General features: G+C 41.7%; 1 protein-coding gene across 1 annotated transcript in view; it reads right to left on the bottom strand.

Moving 5' to 3' along the window:
* The window catches only part of LOC131248814 (uncharacterized), a 55416-nt gene that overhangs the window by 13906 nt on the left and 18283 nt on the right, over positions 1–23227 (bottom strand). The window lies entirely within an intron of this gene.

Below are 23227 nucleotides of genomic sequence, written 5' to 3'. Positions count from 1 at the left end.
GATTTATGGTTTGATATTAAAGGAATATTTTCAGTTTTCTATGATTTATTATGACTCAAATTACAATAAATGTTGTGATAGCTTTGGATATCTTCTTTTCCTGTTTTGAAATTGTGAGATTGGTAAATCCTGTTGTTCACCATCGTCTCTTGGGCACGGTAGTATGATGGAATCCCTTCCAATCATCACAATTCTCCTCCATTGAGAATTAGGTCAATGAAAAGTTCATATTTGATTTAAATTGCTTTATCTTCCAATAGGATAGGATAGGATAGGACTCCAATTCCAATTGTGTTCCTTGAATCAAGTAAGGTAGCATCTTGATAGCTACAAGTGGATCCTTAGCACCCTAGTTCCCACCTTTAATTGATAGTTTAAACATTATTCACAATTATTCTCTTTTATTCCAAAATTCAGATTTAGATCTTCTTCTATTTCTACTTCTAGTTCTTTTTAGAATACGTACAAGTTTAGTCCCCTGTGGATTCGACCTCGTTCTCATGAGTTATTACTACATCGCGACCCTACACTTGGGGTTGTGAACACATACTTGATCCTTTTCATGTGAAAATCAAAAGACAACCCTCTAGAAGACAAAAATCCTAACTAGAGAAGGGTCAAAAGAAGCAAAAAAGACGTGGTGTCTATAAGATGAGCGACCACACCAGAAGTCGTCCAACACTCAGCAAAGGAGATGCAAGTAAAGACCTTTGAGGTTAGTCATTGAAAAAACTATATTTTTTTTTTTTCTAAATTTTTCATTCTTTCAGTCTTATGTAATTACCTCTTCTTGTCTTGATGTAAACATAGGTAATAATGTCATGCCTAAAGAAATTGCCGATACTCAAATAGGGTTGCCTGATGGAACCTCATAAGTTGACTTACTGTTTTATTTAATTAATTAAGCATTTTAGATTGTTATTGAATCCCATTTTATAATTAATTATTTTTAAGCAGTTATCTGCATCAAGGTGGTTGTGTGGAGATTCAAGGTCCCATTTGCATGAAGGGCACCTAAACACACCAGTTAACGCAAAAACGAATAATCGAATTTTGCATAGTATGGTTGGTCGATGGTCTACTGATTCCATCAGTATTAGAGCTTGTATAAATACCAATCCAATGAGGCCACACCTAAAGGTTGGTCAATTAACTATTGGTTACACTTTATTCTGGTAATCAAAGATAAACCATCAACATTGGCATGTAGGTATGGTCAGCCAACAAGCTGGTGACTTGGGTTATATCGAATTATGCACAAATTCTAAAACTAGCTCCTGTATGCTCGGAGGTATGCGATTTCACCAAATTGACTACTAGTTTGACTCCCCTCCCCATCATTACCCGATGCATGTGGTTGCGGGTGATTGTGTGCATCCGCAGGGAATAGTCTCGCCTCAAAAGGGGGCAGGGACACCCTGTGTTGTTAAAAAAAAAAAAAAAAAAAAAGGTATTTGCCCTTTTTTTTCGTTTAAGGACATAGAACATATTAGCATCCTGCAGGTATAGTCAGTAAGCAAACCAGTGGTTTCAATAGTGTTAAAGCTTTCATAATTTACAATCTAGTTTGATGGATAAAGGGGCATTTCATCCTAGCTGCCATGAAACCATAGCCAAGCAACTACCAATGGAATTTTTGTGGTGCTATATACTTCATATATTTAAACGCGGAGCTCTTGCATGTTGACACTCTTGAATATGATATGCTTTGACTATACTTAAATCATCACCATCTAAGCCTTGTCCTAATTAATTAGGATTGGCTACATGAATCCTGTTCCACCATTCCACTCTATTAAGTGCCAGCTTTCAATTAGACTGTAGGTCATCAAGTCTTATTGATGAGGACATCTGGACACCTTTTCGAGTCTACCAGAGGCAAAGGAGGAGAGCTCCAATATCACCTTGGATGGACGACTACTTCCTCGAGCATTGACCGAAGACCCCACACGCATGAGTGCGTGCATCTTGAAGACCCCACATTGGGAAGATGCGTGTGGGTTGCATTATCGGAGTTTTGGTTGCATTATTGGAGTTTTGGTTGCATTATCGGAGTTTTGGACTGTTGGATCATGATCTTGAGTCATTCGGACCGTTGGATCATGATCATCAGGCCATTGACCTGCTAGGGGCCTAGATTAGGATCATGATTGTGGACCCCATCGGCCACAGGACATTTTGTTTTTTTTATACTATTTTGTTCGTTAATTAATTTAGAATTTATTTTATGATTAATAGTGTTTTGAACATTATGCAAGGGGTAGTCTAAATAGGACTTTAAGTTAGGGGGGTGTTTTGTAAAATGTCCAATCTGGATATATAGGGGGGGACGCCCACCCCTATGGAACTATTGAATATAATGCAATTTTCTTGTCCCTTGTGAGAGTTTGAGAAGTGATTTCTCTTTTAATCTTGTGTGTTCATCGAGATCGGTAGGAAGTCGAGCAAGGGAATCCCGTATATCGAATTATCTTCTTCTTCTTCATTCATTCTTCTTCAAAGGTATTTTCTTCCTAAACCCTCAAATCCCCTTTCCACTCCTTTAACCCTTTCCTAAACCCTAAAATAATCCCACAAAACCACTCCATACCTAAACCATTAGCCAATCCACACCCCAAACCTAACCCGACACGTGAACAGTGTGGGTCCCTTCTCCCCCTTCTTTCTTCTTTATCGCTATAATCCTAGCCCCCTGCAACCCTTGTCCTATTTCACTTCTGTAAACCCTATTTCTCAAATTAAGAAACCCTAACCCTAATTTCCCAAATACCTTAATTCCTCAATCTGAACCCTAATCCCTTCATTCTTTTAGCCAATTAACTATTGCTTTTGTGATTCCTTTACGTGATTTGAGATCAATATACGTAGAATTGAATTATTCCTACGTTAGATGGGGACCTAAATTTATGCTATTTTTTTCTAGCATGTGGCATGCATACATGGATGTATGTAACATGGTTTTTTCTTGATTTCCTTAATCAATGGTGTGGATGCTGAATTTTTATGTTTCACTTTACTTGTGCTTAATTTGAAAACTAACCTCACCAATTCACATAGCATGCGCATCCATCCTGCATCAAATTTTGGTATCAGAGCCTAAGTTTAGTGTAGGATAGGTGTTCGACAAAATTCCTAACCTAACGTAGTGCATCAGGGCTTGGTGTAGGTTGCTGAATTTTTTGTGGTAATTTATTAACCCCCTAAGTTGCTAAAATTTCAGATTGAGTGTTCCTGATTGCGTAATTTTGGCATGTAGTTCGGGCCACTTTAGTGCTGAATTTTCAGAATTTTGGTGTTTTTAAACTACCAAGTGCTGAAATTCAGTTTTAGGTTGTCCATAAAGGTAGAACATTTGTCACATAGTTGCTGAAATTCTGAGTGACTATCTGAATTTTCTGACTAGGTATTTTAAGACCCCACGCTGCTGGCATTGTCCAGACTTGGTGGTTCTTGAGACACCTAGTTGCTGGATTTTCAGTTTTAGTATTGTTTAAAGCATCCTAGGGCTGTCCATTAGTATTTTACATGCACATTCATCATGCATAGCATCTAGGTACCTCATATTCCATCGTTTAGGACTAGGTTGTGTCCCTTCTCCTCATATAGGTCATATGGTAGGTTTAGTGAGTCCTTAGAGCCGGTTTAGGAGTCTTATTGTATGCCCACACGTATTGGTCACGGATTTGATCTCCATCCTACCACCATGAACATGGAACAAATTGCCGAGACCATCATAGCCATTAATAACCGTTTGGCGGCAATTGAGACCCAAAACCGAACTGCCATGACCCAACTGACCGCGCATACCAGTCGCATCGATCAGTTGGAGGCCTCCCAACAGGCAACCCCCGACTATGGGGAAGATGGCCATTCCCAGGTTGGAGAGCGAGTGGGAGGACTTGAGAGAGATCAGGGCTATGGTGTAGGCCGTACAGGAGCACGTGTGCAACCACCCCGCAGAGATTACGAGGATCGCCATGATCCAAACGACAGGAGGATGAAACACATGAAAGTTGAAGCCCCTAATTATGATGGTCGTTTGGATCCAAAGGCTTTCATTGACTGGTTAGCAGACATGGACTACTTCTTTGAGTAGCATAATATGTCTAATAGTTGTCGGGTTAGGTTCGCCAAGATGAAGTTGGTGGACCAAGCCAAGCTCTTTTGGACCAACACTAAGCAAAAGACGAAGAGGGCAGGAAATCGTCCAATCACACTCTAGACCGAGATGAATGAACTCTTGCGTGAGAAATCTCCCTCTCATATCACCAGAAGCTCTTAGATCAATGGCATTCCCTTTGCCAGGGAACCATGCTAGTGGCGGACTACATCTCTAAATTCGATGAGTACATAATGCGATGTGACGTCAAGTAGGACCCATTAGTGACCCTTTCCTGATTTACATTGGGCCTCTGATACGAGATCCAGCATGAGCTCATTCTTCACAATATCACCACATTAGAGCACACCGATCAGGTAGTGCAAGAATTAGAGCGGTATCTGAAGCCGCAATTTGTGAGATTTGACTCCCATGATACTACTGTTGGGGCTAGCCCTCAAGGGACCAAGCCTAACTTTGGGAGTTGGCTTAAAGCACCTACTAGTGCCCCAAGTAGTTCCAGGGATGTTACCCCCTGTGCTAGCTCAGTTGAGCACGCGCATTGTTTCAACTGCAAAGGATATGACCACTTCATATTTGATTGCCCCACTAAGCTGCAAGGTAGGACCCTTAATGCAGGACAATTAACCACTTGCTCTAAAAGCTTGAACTAATAGAGCATGGCAAATAAATCCCTTTATCTCGTAGCCCAAGCCCCACATACCATGGGTTAAGACCTCAACCAAACCCCCATCGTGGGCCCCACTTCACACGAGCCACTCGCCTCACATGGACTGCCCACCCCGAGTATGCCCCTGCATCCCACAGGTCACCCCACTCAAGCTCGGTATGAAAATGCCCTTGCATTAATCGCCCTCGGTGAGGAGTCTCGAACACAAGACCTCACGCTCTAATACCACTTTGATGCAGGACAATTAACCACTTGCTCTAAAAGCTCGAACTGATAGAGCATGGCGAATCAATCCCTTTATCTTATAACCCAAGCCCCACATCTTATGGGTAAGGACCTCAGTCAAATCCCCTCGTGGGCCCCACTTCACATGGGTTCTGCTTCACATGAGCCGCCCACCCCGAGTGTACCCCTGCATCCCGCAGGCCACCCCACTTGAGCCCAGTGTGAAAATGACCCTGCATTAACCTTTGTCCTAGGTGATTTGGTAATGCAAGGGCATTTTCACACCGAGCTCAAGTGGGGTGGTTTGTGGGATGTAGGGGCACCCTCGGGGTGGGCGACCCATGTGAGGCGGAACACATGTGATTTGGGGCCCACGAGGAGGGTTCAGCCAAAGACCTAACCAATGGATGTGAGGCAGGGGCTATGAGATCAAGGGATTAATTTGCCATGATCTATCAGTTCGAGCTTTTAGAGCAAGTAGTTAATTATCTCGCATCAAATTGGTATAAGGGCGGGAGGTCTCGTGTTCAAGACTCCTCATCGAATATAGGAGCATTTTCACACCGGGCTCGAGTGGGGTGGCCTATGGGATGCGGGGGCACACTCGGGTTAGGTGGCCCGTGTGATGCAGGTGGCTCGTGTGAGGCAGAACCCATGTGATTTGGGGCCCACGAGGAGGATTCGGTCGAAGACCTAACCCATGGATGGCCTGGGCTATGAGATATAGGGATTAACTTGACATGCTCTATCAATTTGAGCTTTTAGAGCAAGTGGTTAATTGTCCTACATCAGTTGGACGAAGAAGATGAAGATTAGGCTGACTGCAAAGAAGAAGAGCATCATCCTGAAGTTGGTGCTAATGATGAAGAGGAAGTTGTCGAGACCGCACCACTTGCAATGGTTAGATGCGCCCTTGCCCAAGCTAAAGAGAGTGATGATTGGCGTCATAATACGATTTTCCATACTTATGCCAAGTGTGGAGAAAAAAATTACCAGGTGATTATAGATAGTGGCATTTGCACAAAAGTGGTCTCCAGTAGCACATTGGATCGTCTAGGGTTGAAAGTCGCTCCTCACCCGTATCCATATAGAGTCTCATGGACTGATGTGTCATTTATTCACATATCCCAGCGATGTCTCGCTCCTATCCAGCTCGGATCATATAAGGACACGTTGTGGTGTGTAGTACTTTTGGATGTAGGGCACATCATCTTAGGTAGGCCTTGGTTATTTGATAGAGATGCGACACTGTTCAGCCAATCGAATACGTGTTCTTTTATGTATGAAGGAAAGAGGATCAAGTTGAATCCTCTCCCACCCAAGAGCATTTCGAGAAAGAAAGAGGACATTAAAAGGAATGATCCGAGGAGTGGGAAGAAGTCCCAGCCCAAATCTCTCCATATTATAAATGCAAAAGAATTTGAAAGAGAGACCAAGGTTGAGTCGACAGTGTATGCCCTCGTGGCGAAAGAGGTTAAACTTAAGTTAGGATAGAGTTGCCACATGAAGTGAGTCCAGTCCTAGGTGAGTTTAGTGATGTGTTTCCAAAGGACCTACTAGATGAGCTTCCACCCATGCAGGACATACAGCATGCCATAGATTTGGTTCCGGGGTTGACTCTTCCAAAACTCCCACACCACCGAATGAACCCTACGGAGCATGCTGAGTTAAAGAAACAAGTTGATGAGCTCTTGCGAAAGGGATTCATTCAAGAGAGCATGAGTCCATGTGTCGTGCCTGTGCTTCGCACTCCTAAGAAAGATGGCAAGTTCGTCATCAACAAAATTACAATCAAGTACTGGCCTCCCACACCACATTTTGACGACATGTTGGACATGATGGCCAGCGATGCAATCTTTTCAAAGATCGACCTCAAAAGTGGCTACCACCAAATGTGTGTTCACCCAGGAGATGGTAGAAGACGACCTTCAAGACAAAGGATGGGCTTTACAAGTGGTTGGTCATGCCTTTTGGTTTGACTAATGCTCTGATTAAGTTTATGAGGGTGATGACCGAAGTGTTGAGACCCTTCATTTAGAAGTTCTTGGTGGTTTATTTCGATGATATCCTTATTTATAGTACTACTAAAGAACAACACCTCCACCACTTGAGGCATGTTTGTGGGGTCCTTAGAGCAGATAAGTTGTTCGCAAACCTGAAAAAATATACGTTCATGTCTAATAGAGTCATCTTCCTAGGGTTTGTTGTGTCGTTTGATAGCATGTCTGCGGACCCTAAGAAAGTCAAGGCCATAGTGAGTTGGCCCGAACCGCAGAACATTCACAAGATACATAGCTTCCATGGCCTAGCTACGTTTTATAGGCAGTTCATCAGGGGATTTTGTTCCATTTTGACTCCCATCACAGATTGCATAAAGAAAGGGGAGTTCGAATGGACTAAGGCAGCCTCAAAAGTATTTAGAGACATTAAGGCCAAGATGACTAAGGCTCCAGTTATGCACCTTCTAGACTTTTCTAAAGTCTTTGAAGTGGTGTGTGACACTTCAGGTGTGGGTATTGGTGGCGTGCTCAGCCAAGAGGGGCACCCCGTTGCTTATTTTAGCAAGAAACTAAATGAAGCCAAGCAACGCTACTCCACATACAACAAGGAATTCTATGCGATAGTCTAGTACTTATGCCATTGGCATCACTATTTACTACCGCAAGAGTTCGTCTTGTTTTCAAACCACGAGGCCTTGCACTACCTTAATGCTCAGAAGAAGCTAAACCCAAGGCATGCTAAATTGCTGGCGTTTCTTCAAGAGTACACGTTCGTATTGAAGCACAAGGCTGGGTTTGAAAACAAACATGTGGATGCCCTTAGTCGTCAAATTGCCTTGTTGCAGTCCATGAGTGTCGAGGTGGTTGGGTTTGAGCGGTTAAAGTTAGATATCCAATTAAAGTTAGAATATCTTACATGCCCAGATTTTAGGGAGGTATACTCATCATTGTTAGATGGTCAGTCATAGAGTGATAAAGGGTTTTGTCTTGAATGATGACTTATTATTTAAAGGAAACAGACTCTGCATCTCTCGCACCTCTCTTCAGGATTTGCTTGTTCGGGAGCTTAATGCCGAAGGAGTCACCGGACATTTTAGTAGAGATAAGACCATTGCTTTAATAGAGAATAGATTTTATTTGCGAAGTCTCAAGCGAGACGTAGCCAAAATTATAGAGCAATGTCAGACTTGTCATCTGACAAAGCAAAAGAAGCAGAACATTGGGTTGTATACACCTTTGCCAGTTCCTCATGCTCCCTAACAAGACATTAGCATGGATTTCTTACTTGGGCTTCCCAAGACTCTCAGGAAGCACAATTCCATCTTTGTGATAGTGGACCAATTTTTAAAAGTGGCCCACTTCATCCCATGCTTTAAGATGTCGGACGCCTCCAACATTACGAAGCTTTTGTTTGGAGAGGTAGTTCGTCTTCATGGTCTTCCTAAGACCATTATGTCTGACCAAGATGTGTGTTTCATGAGTTAGTTTTGGAAGACACTTTAGCACATGATGGGAACTAGGCTCCAATTCTCGTCAGCTTAACACCTGCACACAAATCGCCAGACGGAAGTAGTCAATCAAAGCCTTGGAAATTTGTTGCAATGTTTGGTTGGTGATCATGTTAGGACGTGGGACACTATTTTACCGGTTGCGGAGTTGGCATACAATAGTTCAGTAAACAGGTTTATAGGTATGAGTTCTTTTGAAGCGGTAAATGGTTACAAACCTACGAAGCCTACAAATCTCATTCCCATGTTTGTTAGCCATAGGTCATTTGAGTCAGTTGATGCATTTGCACGCCATATTCATGACTTGCATGGTGAGATTAGAAGAAGAATTAATGTAAGTAATGAGCAATATAAACTTTCTACTAACTCTCATCACAGGTTCAAGGAATTTCAGGTCAGGGATTATGTTATGGTCCGAATTAGAATTGAGAGGTTCCCACAAGAAGCCATAAAAAAATTTTGCAAGCCCATAATGCTGGACCATACAAAATAATACAGAAAATTGGTCCAAATGCATATGTTGTGAATCTTCCACCCACCATCAAAATTAGTTCAACTTTTAATGTGGAAGATCTCATCTCTTATAAGGGTTCACATAACCCTGACATGGACCTAGAAATTGATGATCCCAACCCATCCTCAGACCCTTGGACTTGCTCGATCCTTCTTCACAGCATGTCCCTCCTATACCTAGAATACCTTCGAGAAAAGAAGAGATAGAAGATATACTGGATGAACAACTCGTTTTCACCCAACACGGGGATTTTCAGCGATACTTGATCAAGTGGAACAAGCCTATTGCAGACAGCACGTGGATCACGGAGACCGAGTTGCAATGCATAGATCTGGATGTTCTTGAACAGTACCGCAGTTTTATTTCGCCAGAGGCGAATTCTTCTCAGCCACGAGGAGATGATGAGGACATTCGGACACCTTTTCGAGTCTACCAAAGGCGGAGGAGGAGAGCTCCAGTGTCACTTTGGATGGACGACTACTTCCTAGAGCATGGACCGAAGACCCCACTCGCATTAGTGTGTGCATCTGAAAGACCCTACATTGGGAAGATGTATTGGAGTTTTGATTGCATTATTGGAGTTTTGGACCATTGGATCATGATCATCGGGCCATTGACCCACTAGGGGCCTAGATTAGGATCATGATTGTGGACCCCATGGGCCACGGGACAGTATTTTTTTTACTATTTTGTTGGTTAATTAGTTTAGAATTTATTTTATGATTAATAGTGTTTTGAACTTTATGCAGGGGGTAGTCCAAATAGGACTTTAAGTTAGGGGGGTGTTTTGTGAAATGTCCAATCTGGACATATAAAGGGGGGGACGCCCACCCCTATGGAACTATTGAATATAATGCAATTTTCATCTACTTTGTGAGAGTTTGAGAAGTGATTTCTCTTTTAATCTCGTGTATTCATCGAGATCAGTGGGAAGCCAAGGGAGGGAATCCTGTATATCGAATTATCTTCTTCTTCATTCATTCTTCTTCAAAGGTATTTTCTTCCTAAACCCTCAAATCCCCTTTCTACTAAACCCTTCCTAAACCCTAAAATAACCCCATAAAACCACTCCATACCTAAAACATTAGGGCCTGTTTGATTTTTGAAAGCTTGTGTAATTACCCTTGTAAATGGGTAATTATTACCATTTCACCCATTTGAAAATCAAACGAATTTCTGCCTTGAAAACCGGTTCAAAAGAGTTAGTTTAAATTTGTGGACCCCAGGGTGATGTGTATCATATATCCATTCCGTCCATCCGATTTACCACAATATTTTGAGGCATGATCTGAAAAATGAGGCAAATCCAACACTCAAGTGGCCCACACCAAAAGAAACAGTGGCCCCAAAAGGTTTTTAACGGTAAGTGTTCGATTTCCTTTTTCCCATGGCATGGTCCACTAGAGCTTTGGATATGCCTCATTTTTTGGCTCATGCCATAAATTCAGTTGTCATAATGGATGAACGGTGTGGGATAAGCAACATGCATCATGGTGGGACCCACAAATATTTTGTGGCCTTCTCGGTCTTTGCGTCTAAAGACCAGTTGGTCAAATCAAGCACCAGGAATAGTGTTGTAAATACCAGATGAAATAATTATTACCCATTTATAGGGTATTTACCACTGAATTGAAAATTCAAACAAGCCCTTAGCCAATCCACACCCTAAACCTAACCCAACATGTGAATAGTGCACGTGAACAGCGCAGGTCCCTTCTCCCCCCTTCTTCTCTCTCTATAATCCTAGCCCCCTAAAATCGTTGTTCTATATCTCACTTTCGTAAACCCTAATTCTCAAATTTAGGAAACCCCAACCCTAATTTCCCAAATACCCTAATTCCTCAATTTGAACCCTAATCTCATCGTTCCTTTAGCCAATTAACTATTGGTTTTGTGGTTCCTTTATATGATTTGTGATCAATACACGTAGAATTGAATTATTCCTATGCTAGATGGAAGTCCTAACTTCCATGGGGACCTAAATTTATGTTATTTTGTTTCTAGCATGTGGCTTGCATATATGGATGGATGTAACATGGTTTTCTCTTGATTTCCTTAATCAATTATGTGAATGCTGAATTTTTATGTTTCACTTATGCTTAATACGAAAATTAACACCAACAATTCACATAGCATGCGCATCCATCCTGCATCACTTATCTTAATACCTCCATCCACTTCCTTTTGGGCCTTCCCCTTGCCCTTCAAGAGCCTTCAACTTGTACCAACACTGACTATGTTTAAAAGTGAGAGCTTTAAGTATATAATATGTTGCTTCCTAGTGTTGATCAATTTTATGAATGTGCATGTTATGGCAGCTCTAATGCTCGTTCACATTCAAATTTGTCTCCAAGCATCCTTGGTTACTTTTCTAAAAATCATACTCAGGCATCCCATGGTGAGAAATATATATTATTTACTCAATTTTGAGTCAACATGCTTGCTTTTTATCATTTTTTTTTTCTTTTCTTTTTAATCTTGCATGAGAAGTATCCTCCAAGATGTAATATGTACAAGTAATCTCATCCATTCTAGGTTATGATGTTTAGGATGGTGTTGTTCCAGTGACAAGGATAACAATGGTGAGAAACTCATACACGTGATGAAATTTTCATCTTGTGCACGAGGAATCTTATTTTGTTATCTAAATGTTCTCTTGAGTACATTTATATGAACATTTCAATTGAGCGTTTTGAGACATGGCCATAGCGGGATTGTTTCAAGTCCTCTCTTAGGGCTTTATATTTTTATTTGTTTTTATCAACTTGTTGGAACTATTGGAACTAAAAAAACCAAATTGATATCTGAGGAAATATACATGTTCAATGAGCAAAATATTGATGTAATTTGGCCAACAACTATACATGTGAGCTTCACTTTCTATCACTTTCCATGTGGTGGTCAGATTTATGAAGAGGACAATGGCTAAATCTTGTGGAGCTAGTGCCATCTATCACCCAATTGTGGATTGGATGTGATTTTTGCACCATGTTTGTGTAGATCAGAGACGGGGCGGCCGAAGGAGCACCAAATTGCTACTCTCCTGGACGAGCGAATGTGGATGAGGTTAGGTGTCATGTGTTGGTTGGCAGAAAAGAGGTAGGTGGGGATCCTGCAACTCATCATGCGACACATGGCTTTTCGTCTATCGCGAGAGCATCTTCTAGTGCGTTCCCTCGCTCGAATGTAGTCGAGGGTTTTGGTTCCGAGCCTGAGGCTATTCTAAGCCTACTATGCAAGGACACATCGCAAGTTCGAAATCCGGAGGTAGATACATGTCACGAGGAGACACGCTCTTTTGATTCCACCAGCGTTGGGTCGATTCTTGAGGCGAGATTAGTTTTTGATGGAAGCAAGTGTGGGGATCCATAGGGGTTTATTAGTGAGGCACGTGCGGATATCGTGTCGGCTAAGTTGGCATGTGCGGATTCACTACCTTATACGACATGCAATCCTTTCGATATCACGTGTGAGGGCTCTGTGAGTCTATTCCTTCCGAAGTCGTCTATTTCTAATTTCTTTAAGGGGCGAGTCCCTCAGTCTAATATGGATAAGGTGAGCTATTCGGAGAATGCTATCTCTCTTTCATCCGACGCCTCACTACAAAGCTTTAATGACAGAGGGGAGTTGCAAGAGGAGTTATAATTGGTTGTCTCTGAGTGTAGAAGATAATAGTTGGGTACTATGGATATCGATAATTTTTCAGAGGACGATCAGAGTTTGGCAATTGGTCCCTCTATCGATGGAGACTTGTTCGAGGAAGCCCTATATGTCACCCCTCTCCATGCTGAGAAGATGTTGGCCCATCTCCCTCCAACAACTCCTATGTTGCTTCCAGTTGCGTCGATTGTGGTTGGGGATTGCGAATGCATTTTGGCTGAACAACACAGGTGGGCTAAGGATGTTCTCAAAAGGGTGGGAGGCCTCGTGGGAATGTCGTACGGGGTCCGAGATGAAGATGTTCAAGCCTTTTCAATTTGCGCGGGAAAGAGCTGCTCAGTATTGGTATGAAACGTAGCATCTGAAATCGAAAAAATCTCCTAAGGGAATGAGGGAGTTGTTGAACCCCGAGTGTTCTATAAATTATGATTTCGCTATTAGGACTACTGGTAGCAAGAGGGTTAGATCGAGTAAAGACATTGTCCAATGATTATTCTGTCCTAGAATGTTCGAGGGTTGGGTGGGAAGATCAAGAGGGCCCAGGTGAAGAAAATGTGTACCAAGGCGAAGGCAGACATTATAGCTATTCATGAAACAAAGCTTCAATCATTTGATAGACGTTTGCTTGATTCTCTTTAGGGATATAGTTCTAAAGATTGCGTGACTCTGAATTCCATTAGGGCAGCGGGGGGCATTTGTGTTGTGTGGAAGTCAGACAGATGGAAATGTGCTAATTCTTTCTCTAGGAAGTTTTTGGTCTCGATGCTTTTGTGTGTCGTAGGTTCTGGTTATCAATGGGTGTTCACTGCGATGTATGGCCCATGCAAACCAGATTTGCGGAAGGATTTCTAGGAAGAGTTGGATAGTGTTCGGCAAAGATGGGTGGCCCCATAGTGTTCAAGGGGTGACTTTAATGTGGTGTGCTTTTCCTTTGAGAAATCTAGTAGTAAGATTACTAGAAGTATGGCTTCTTTTTCTGATTGAGTGGATCGTCACAAGCTGCTAGATTTACCTTTGCAAGGGGCCAAATTTACTTGGTCAAATGGTCAAGAGGATCCTGTGTTGGCACGATTGGATAGGTTTCTTGTCTCTTTAGATTGGATTGACAAATTCCCATCGGTTAACCAACGAGGGGTGCCCAGGGTGATCTTTGAGCACAAACCTATTGTGTTGGAGGTTCTGGAGGACAATTTGGGCCCTAAGCCTTTTAGATTCAAAAAGGCTTGGCTAGAAGTTGATGGTTTTGATTAGCTTATCGCAAATTGGTGGTCATCCTTTTCGATTGAAGGCTTTGTTGGTTTTAGATTACATAAAAAACTAAAGATTTTGAAGGAGAAGATCAGATTATGGAAGAAAGAGTTTGAGCAAGATTTTGACAAGATGGTTGAGGAAATTCATGCGTTGGATATGTTAGAAAAGGTCAGTAGTTTGTCAGAGTTAGATAGGTTGAAAAGGTTGGACCTATCCAACAAGAACGAAAGCAGGGTTAGGGAAGAAGAGATTAAGTAGCACCAGAGATCTAGAGCAATTTGGCTCAAAGAAGGAGACAAGAATACCCATTTCTTTCACAGTGTTGCTAGTGTGCACGCTCGTGGAAACAGAATCTCGAGTCTACTTATCAATGGGTTGCAATCTACAGATAAAAACCAAATTAGTGAAGTTATTGTTGATTCTATGAGAAGCTATATTCTGGGGAGCATTGGTGAAGGCCGAGACTTGATCACTTGTGTTTCTCCCATCTTTCTTCGAAGATGTAGAGATAAGGCACCGGGTCCAAATGGTTTTCAGATCTTCTTTTTTCCAAAGATTTTGGCATGTTATAAAAAAGAAAGTGATGGATTTCTTGAGCAAGTTTATGGAGCATGGTAGATTATCTTCATAATTGGGAGCTTCCTTTATAGCCTTAATTCCTAAGAAGGGACCGAGCAATCATCTGATTTTAAACCAATTAGTTTGTTGGGAAGTCCTTACAAGAATATGGCGAAGATCCTAGCTTCGAGATTCAACGAGTATCTTTCGAAAGTTATTTCGGAATTCCTGAGGGTGTTTGTTCTCAATAGGCAGATCCTAGATAGCGCTCGTATAGACCATGAGTGCGTTGATTTCAGGCATAAAGAGAGGAAGAGCGGGTTGATATGCAAGCTAGATATAGAGAAAGCCTACAATCATGTAGATCGGGCTTTTCTCGATTATATGCTCAGGAGACTAGGTTGTGGCTCAAAGTGGAGGGGTTGGATGAAGTCCTGTATTCAGCATGCTTCATTTTCTATTCTGGTTAATGGATCACCTAAAGGTTATTTCTAAGCTTCTCGTGGTCTCAAACAGGGAGATCCTCTGTCGCCCTATTTATTTATGGTTGTGGCTGAGGATTTAAGTCAGATGCTCTGTAAGGGTGAGGAGAACGGTTTATTTTGTGGGTTCATGATTGCGGGTAGCCAAGATAGTTTAGTCATCTTCAATATGCGGATGACACATCGCTCTTTTGTGAGGCAAGTGAGGAATTGGTTCGATATTTGAGGAAGATCAGAGTATGTTTTGAGGCGGTCTTTGGCTTAAAAATTAATATGGCAAAGTCAGAAATCTTGGGAGTTCATGTAGTCCAAAACGGCAATATTGGATTCGGACATGTGTCAAATCAGCAAAACTTTCCATACTGGTGAATGGTTCTGATGCAGGACAATTAACCACTTGCTCTAAAAGCTCGAACTGTTAAAGTATGGCGAATTAATCCCTTTATCTCATAGCCCAAGCCCCACATCACATGGGTTAAGAACTCGGCCGAACCCCCTTTGTGGGCCCCAAATCACATGGGCCGCCCACCCCGAGTGTGTCCCCGCATCCCACGGGCTACCCCACTCGAGCCTGGTGTGAAATGCGCATTAATCACCCCTAGTAAGGAGTCTCGAACACGAGACCTCCTCCATGGGCCGCACCCACCCCGAGTGTGCCCATGCATCCCACAAGCGACCCCACTCGAGCAAGTGTGAAAATGCCCCTGCATTAGGTTCACCAAAAGGTTTTTTTGCGGCACTTGAACTGCAGCAGAGCGGTCCATTATCCCATTTCTTGTTTGTCACAATTATGGAGGCCCTTAGTAGAATGATTGACAAAGGGGTACAGGTAGGATTGGTAAAAGGCTTTGGGGTGGATAACACGAATTTTCATATTTCACATATTTAGCATGAAAATGAATACTCATTTATTGTGCAAGGCAGATGATTTTTTTGTGAAAATCTTTGCTCGATTATAGTTAGTTTTGAGGTGGTTTCTAGTCTGGAAGTAAATATTTCTAAGAGCGAGATCTTAGGAGTAGGCATCTCCAAAGAAAAAGTGCGAGCATTTGCAGAGGAATTTGGGCGCGGGGAAGCTTCTTTTCCAACAACGCACTTGGGTTGCCACTATATATAGGAAGACTAGTGAAGCACATGTGGGATAAAGTTATTGAGAGATGTGAAAGGAAGATATCAAAATGGCAGTCAAGGTGCTTATCTATGGGTGGGAGGATGGTGATGATAAAATCATCTTTGTCGAATCTTCAGGTCTATTTTATGTCTCTTTTCAAGTGCCAAAAATCTATTTTGAACATTTTGGAGAGACAAGGAATTGATTTTTTGTGGGAGGGGTCAAGGGAGAAACACAGGTTCCATATTATGAAATGGGAGGAAGTACGTAAATCAACGGTTCAAGGAGGAGTAAGGATTTTAAAGTTAGAAGAAATGAATTTAGCTCTTTAGGGAAATGGGTTTGGAGGTTTGGGGTGGAGGGAGAGGCTAGATGGAAGAAGGTAATAGCGAAAAAATATGGGGTAGAGGAAGGAGGGTGGTGGACGAAGGAATCAGCCTTATATCAGTATTCTTACTTATGGAAGTCAGTAGCATCCTTAAAAGAGAGAGTATGGGACAATTAACCACTTGCTATAAAAGCTCAAACTATTAGAGCAAGTGGTTAATTGTCCTGCATCAAATTGGTATCAGAGTGAGAGGTCTCGTGTTCAAGACTCTTCACCAGGGGGTGATTAATGTGTGAGCATTTTCAAACCAAGCTCGAGTGGGGTAGCCTGTGGGATGCAGGGGCACACTCAGGGTGGGCAGCCCACGGAACCCATGGTTTGAGGCCCGTGTGAGGCGGAACCCATGGATTTGGGGCCCACGAGGAGGGTTCAGCCGAGGACCTAACCCATGGATTTGGGGCCTAGTCTATGAGATAAAGGGATTAATTCGCCATGCTCTATTAGTTCGAGCTTTTAGAGCAAGTGGTCAATTGTCCTTCATCAGAGGGAATGGGCTTCTAGTTGGGGGATGGTAAAAGAATTAGATTTTGGGAGGATTGGTGGGTGGGTGATGAGAGTTTGGCTGAGAGATTTCCTTCTTTAGATAGGGTAGCTAAGGGAGAGGGGGAGGTAGTGAGCAAATGTTATTCTATAGAAGGGGAGGAGGTTTCATGAAGTCCTATTTTTAGAAGGAATCTTTCGGATGGGGAGATTGAAAAGTTGGTTCTATTGCTTGATATGTTATCAACGATTGCCCCTCTGCTTTCAGAAGTGGATTCCTTGAGATGGTGCAAATCGAGGACAGATTTTTTCTCAGTTAGATCATTTTATCGGTTTCTGTGTGCGGGCGAAGATCATTCTAAGATTATGGCAACGGCCTGTGGCACAACGGTACTCCATTGAAGGTGGCGGCGTTTAGTTGGCTAGTAGGCAAGAACAAAGTGCTAACAATAGACAATCTATGTAAGTGGAACGTGTATCTCCCAAACATGTGCTTATTGTGCTTCAAAGATGTGGAATTTATGGATCATTTATTCCTTCATTGTGATTTTGCCATAGATGTTTGGGATCTTCTTTTACAATTTTTTGAAGTTCTTTGGGTGTTCCTAAAGACAATAGGGGAGTTTCTTATAGCTTGGCACGTCGAGGGATAGGGAAAGAAGAGAAAAGGCAGTGGCGACTAAGTCTATTAGCGACTCTATGGATTGCATGGTGGGAAAGGAACCAGCATTGTTTCAGGAGCAAAATGAGTGGGTAGGTGCAAGTATTCAATGGGGCAATTCTGAATATGAAGGATTGGATAGAAGTTTAGTTCTTTTCTTGCTTCTCGTCTCCTTTTTGGGGCGTTCCACTTGGTGTTGTAGTATTTTTGTACGTGCATATTTGTATATGTGCTTTCTTTGGCCTCGACCTTTTTTAATATATCATGGTCGTTCAAAAAAAAAAAAAAAAGGCTAAGAGGTGAGGGATTGACAATCCCTTTCTCTTTCCTCACTCAACTCCTCTTTCTCTTCATTTTATTCATGCATCTACAATAAGAAAGATGCATCTTTGTGTTAATGCCCACTTGGGGGTTCATAGGGTGGCAATAAATCATGCTAGGATCGTGTTGTGGTTGGCCCTAACCTAGCCCTAGTCTCCTAAACCATGGCCTAATCCATTTAAAAATGCCTTAGTCCTAGCCCTGCAACGAAAAGAATGATATGGAGAAATAGGCCAATGATATGTGCACTTTTATCCACTTCCTTTATAGCCAATCCTCATTCTACACAAGAGAGAGTGTAAAGAAAGACCAATAAAACCTATCACGTGCCTTTTTGTAAATCAATTTTGAAAATAACACCTTATTCATAAAAAGCCCTTGGAATGAAGAGTAACCTTTCTCATTACCTCCTTGAGTCTTCTCATGAAAAATTTTGCTTTTTTTTTTTTCTGAAACGATGATAATTTTATTGCATAAGGCCGCGGCCGAAAGAACATCGATAGACAGAAATAGCTCCCCCCCCCCCAGTCTTGCATTATCAACTTAGAAACCTTTGACTAAACCGGCCTCCACACTTTTCTTAATCATCCTGTCCAAGGCTTGCATTATGTCACACCCCGCACTTCCGCTACTTGGGTGTTACCGCATAATCTAAACGAGCATGAAATTAAACCGATCTAAGGCGAACATCCACGATCATTATGGGCTACATCCGACCATTAGAAAAAACCCCACATGTAGGCCAAGCAATCCACTCGTTAACATTCAAGATGGGCCATCATGGCACACTTACAGTATTAAACCCTGGGTCATCAGAGCACATCACCCATAGGACCACAGAGCCGTGATCGATAACCCATGTTGATCGTAACCTAGAAATGCATAGGTCACCTAGACTAGTTTAGAGCCCCTTTAGACCATAGAGCAATGGCAGTGGGTCGATCTAATCGCTAAACTTCCTTCGAAATGGACTAGGACCCGATACTAACCTTGTAGATCAAATCTAAAGGTGATTTGACCATCAGGTTAATAGAGGCCCCCAAATAGGACCCAAGATCATGAAATGAGGCCCGCCTGTGGTTTGGATATGTTTTGACAAGAAACAAATGCATTTGGTTTGGGAAATTATCTTATTTAATCATAACAAAGAAACTAGAGAGAGAACATTCATCATATTTATTTATTCTGAGTTCATTTACGTCCTTTGATTTCCCTTGATTCGAAGATAGAATATCCAGAATACAAGAATTGAGAGAGTTTGAATATCAAATCCGGCAGCATTTCGACTTGTGATTTGATCATTTCATTAAGAGGAATATTGTCCTAATCTGATCATCTGATCTCTCTTTCTTGAGCTCATGTTCCTTTACGAAAGGAAGATCGAAGATCGCATTTTTATCCAGCCATTTCGGCAGCATTCCGGCTCTTGAGTGTTCACTCCCGCACAACAACAGGGTGTTGCGCGGTCCCGCGCAAAGCTCCTCTCTCTTCTTCCTCCCTTCTCCTCTTGATACCTTTAGACTTCTCTTCTTCTCTGGAGCTCTGATCTTCTTCAGAATCTTCAACGTGTGCAAATGAGAGAGGGAGTGGGGTATTTATAGGCCTCCACATGTGCGAACCTTCGATCCTTGTGCCATGGGGCCCACCTTCCATCAAATCTCAACCGTTCGAATCATCTTGACCGCACCAATATTGTGCAAGAGCGCGCAACCAACATGTCCTTTGGGCGATCCCGCGCAACCAACATGGTTTGCGCAGGTTCGCGCAACACTATTCATCCGCGCAAACACTATTCACCCATGCAAACACTATTCACCCACGCAACTATTCATCAGCGCAACTATTCACCTGCGCAACACTATTCACCCGTGCAAACACTATTCACCCGCGCAACTATTCATCCGCCCAACTATTCACCCGCACAACACTATTCACCCACGCAACTATTCATCGCAACACTATTCATTGCAGGACTATTCATCGCAACACTATTCATCAAGAGATTTATGACAGAGAGGGCCACACGATGGATAGGGCTGCTTATCTTGAAATCTTGATGCGCAACAAACCAAACTCCTTTTGACTCGCGTGTTTTTTTTGTGCCCCAACAAATGCTCCCTCGGTCCTTCTTTGATTGATTTATGAAATGAAAGGGAGGATCGATCTTCTTCTGCACAAAAATCCTTTCCCGGCAAAAGACTCTTCATGAATGTAGAGAAGGATCACTTGAACGGAGAACTTTAACAGTCGAGTTCAGACGGAGGATCGTGCTCAAACAGATTGCTATCGAATGAATCACTGTCGAAGGAATCGAGCTCGAATGAATTGCAGTTGAAGGATGACTGGACGATCGCGCTCGAACGGAAGACTGAATTATCACGCTCGAACGGAAGTGCCGAGTGAATGCCTCAATAGAGAGATAATGGCAGCAAAGAAAGCACTCTATTTCCATTGTTGTCAATCAAATAGAACGTCTTTCTACGAATAGGGCCGCAATTACATTCACCACAGTTTTGACTCCCTTTGTTTGTGCAATTCTTTTCTTTTCATTGAAACTTGTCGTTGTAACGCCTACAACGACTTCATCTTTGAGTAACTTGATTAGAGAACCATCATTCAATGCTGCTCCTGCTGTAACAATCTCTTCGATCAACTTCGGTGACTCTTTCATTGAACTCCGTGGCTGGTGAATTGTTGCTCCTGCTGCAACAATCTCTTCGATCAACTCTTTTTATTCATAGTCTGCATAATCCAGGTTTTTTAATGGTAATCTTTCCTGCCAAATTAATCGGAATTAGTATATCGAGATATCATAATTTTCCAATTTAGTTTCATAAAATATTGATAATTTTGAAATATATTGAAAGCTTTTGGAATAATTGTAAGATTTGCAATATGATAATGATTTAGTCATTTCATCTTTGTGCTTGTCAACGTGCTTTGCATTGCATTTGTTGCATTCTTTGCTCATTATATCATGCTTTCGAAGATGTCATTTCTGACTCTAGAGGTTCAATCGCTGAGTCTTTTCTAGTCTATACTCCTTAGCATTTCTTCATAGGCTGGCTAGGAATGTATTTTCCTTGGACTTTTGGGTGATTCAGAAAAATAGATAAGACTTCTTTCAATTCCCATTTAATAGCTTTTCGGAAGACAGAAGTTATTGATGATGATTCCATCTCTTTTGACAAACATATATTCCTTGTCTTCATCAGATCCAGTACTTGGAGACTTGCAATGTCATTACTAGAACAGTAAGAAGTTACAGCATTGGACCATATAACTGGGCCTTGATACAGAAACAACTCTTGAACATTCACACCGGATCATGCTTCATACTTCCCGGCTATAATTATCCAACTCATATTTCTTATAGTTGGATGCGTTGATGAGATCGTCAATATTACTTAGCGCGCAATTATTGCTCAGTAGATTATACCATATGGATTCCTCCGCCACACGTAAGAAATTATCAAAAAGACCAAGGCATAGATTACTTTAAAGAAATAGATCATGCCTCCTTTCCAGGTCAACTTTGTATAAGGATTTCTTCGAAAGATAATATTCATGAAATAAAGCCTACTGATACTCTCGAGGGATGGATAGCTTTTGGCATGCCCTTGAAGAATACCCATGAATCCCCTGCCGAAATTGATGACTCTATTTCTTCATAAGAATAACCATATTTTGAAGCACTTAACTTTAGAATAGAGAATATTGAATATTTTGATCAGATTTGATGTAATCGCAACCTGTACCTGTTTCAAAAGAATCACATTTTGTATATCGTATATCCATTTATGCTAAGTATGAAATTATCATGATTTTCGTTATCATATCAGGCAGTTTGCATTTTCAAGCATATTTCAAGTAGATAAATGATCATGTATTTTTGTAGTATTTTAATGTTGCGCATAATTTAAGCTTTTGAATAATGGAGTAAGTACACTTTAACTGACTACACCTTGACTGGACAAGACTGAACTTGAGACTAGACTAAACTGGACACGACTTGACTGGACAAGACTTGGGCCCAAAGAGCAATTATAGATTACCACCAATTTCGGGCTGGGCTCAAAGAGCAATTATAGATTACCGCCGATTTCGGGCTCTTTAAGTCATTGAAGCTTTGTATATGGACCTGCTCAGGCGCTCACTGCTGTCATATATAGATGATGATGATAGGTCTTATGCGTAGTTTGCTATATAGGGCTTGGCTAGGCTGCCTTAAATGATAAGCTACCATCGATGTCGTCAACTTTATATGTGGTTGGCCATATAGTTTTATTCCACTGCCAAAAATGGTGAATCAATAATTGATATTTCGCCGCTGCTGATAATGTTCTGAGGACATTCATATTATAGTTAAAATAGTGTATCAGCTTAGCGATGATAGCAATTTCGATAAGATAATCTTATACGGGCGATTGATGACGACAGCGATAGTTGCTAATTTTGGCGATAACCATCAATACTTGGCGAATTTGGCAAAAATCATCGGCGAGTTGCGATATATGACGAAAATCATCGACGTTTGATGAATTTGACAACGACAATCATTGACGTCAGTGGCAATCATCGACGCTCGACAGCAATCATCGATGCATGACAGCAATCATCAATTTTGTGCTCAATCTTAATATGCCTGATATGCTTGAGAAGCTTTGCTTGAAAATTTGCACCCTTTTATTCATTCACATGAAAAGGAATACATGACTTTGTCTTTTGTAGTCGTTTCGTCTTTCGACTTGTCATGCCCCCTTTTGATTAGGAAGTATTATTCTGATAATCTTCGTAATCAAAATCACGATGTTGCGATCTTTAACAAGTATGCTGATGCCACATCACCTCATACCGATCATCCGAGATTAGTATTGCCCCCAGTCTTGAACTAAAAAATGTGCACAACTGCGAGGGGCGTCTACGCTGACCTGCGCAATCAACACCCTTCATCTTTACTTTGTTGAGGGATGAGAACCCATAAAGACATATGACTGAAGATTACTTTGTATCAGGATTTTCTATCTATTATGCTATTACATAACTCTTCCTCTTTTCTTCTTGCGCATAAGCATGATGAACCATACTAACACTATAAAAAAAAAAATCTCGTTCCCTTTATCGAGAGATTATCAATGTTTTGGAATCGCCATTCTTCTCTTTCTGTCATATTCTTCCATCACAATTTCTCCCCTATCGATCATCTTTTGTAGCTTTTTCCTGAGGGCATTACAACTTTCTGTATGATGCCCAAATGTACAGTGATAATGACAATAAT

Source organism: Magnolia sinica, chromosome 6 (genome assembly GCF_029962835.1).
Source record: "Magnolia sinica isolate HGM2019 chromosome 6, MsV1, whole genome shotgun sequence".
Lineage (NCBI taxonomy): Eukaryota > Viridiplantae > Streptophyta > Magnoliopsida > Magnoliales > Magnoliaceae > Magnolia > Magnolia sinica.
Note: the sequence above shows the minus strand (reverse complement) of the source record. Positions and strands in the feature narration are given on the sequence as shown.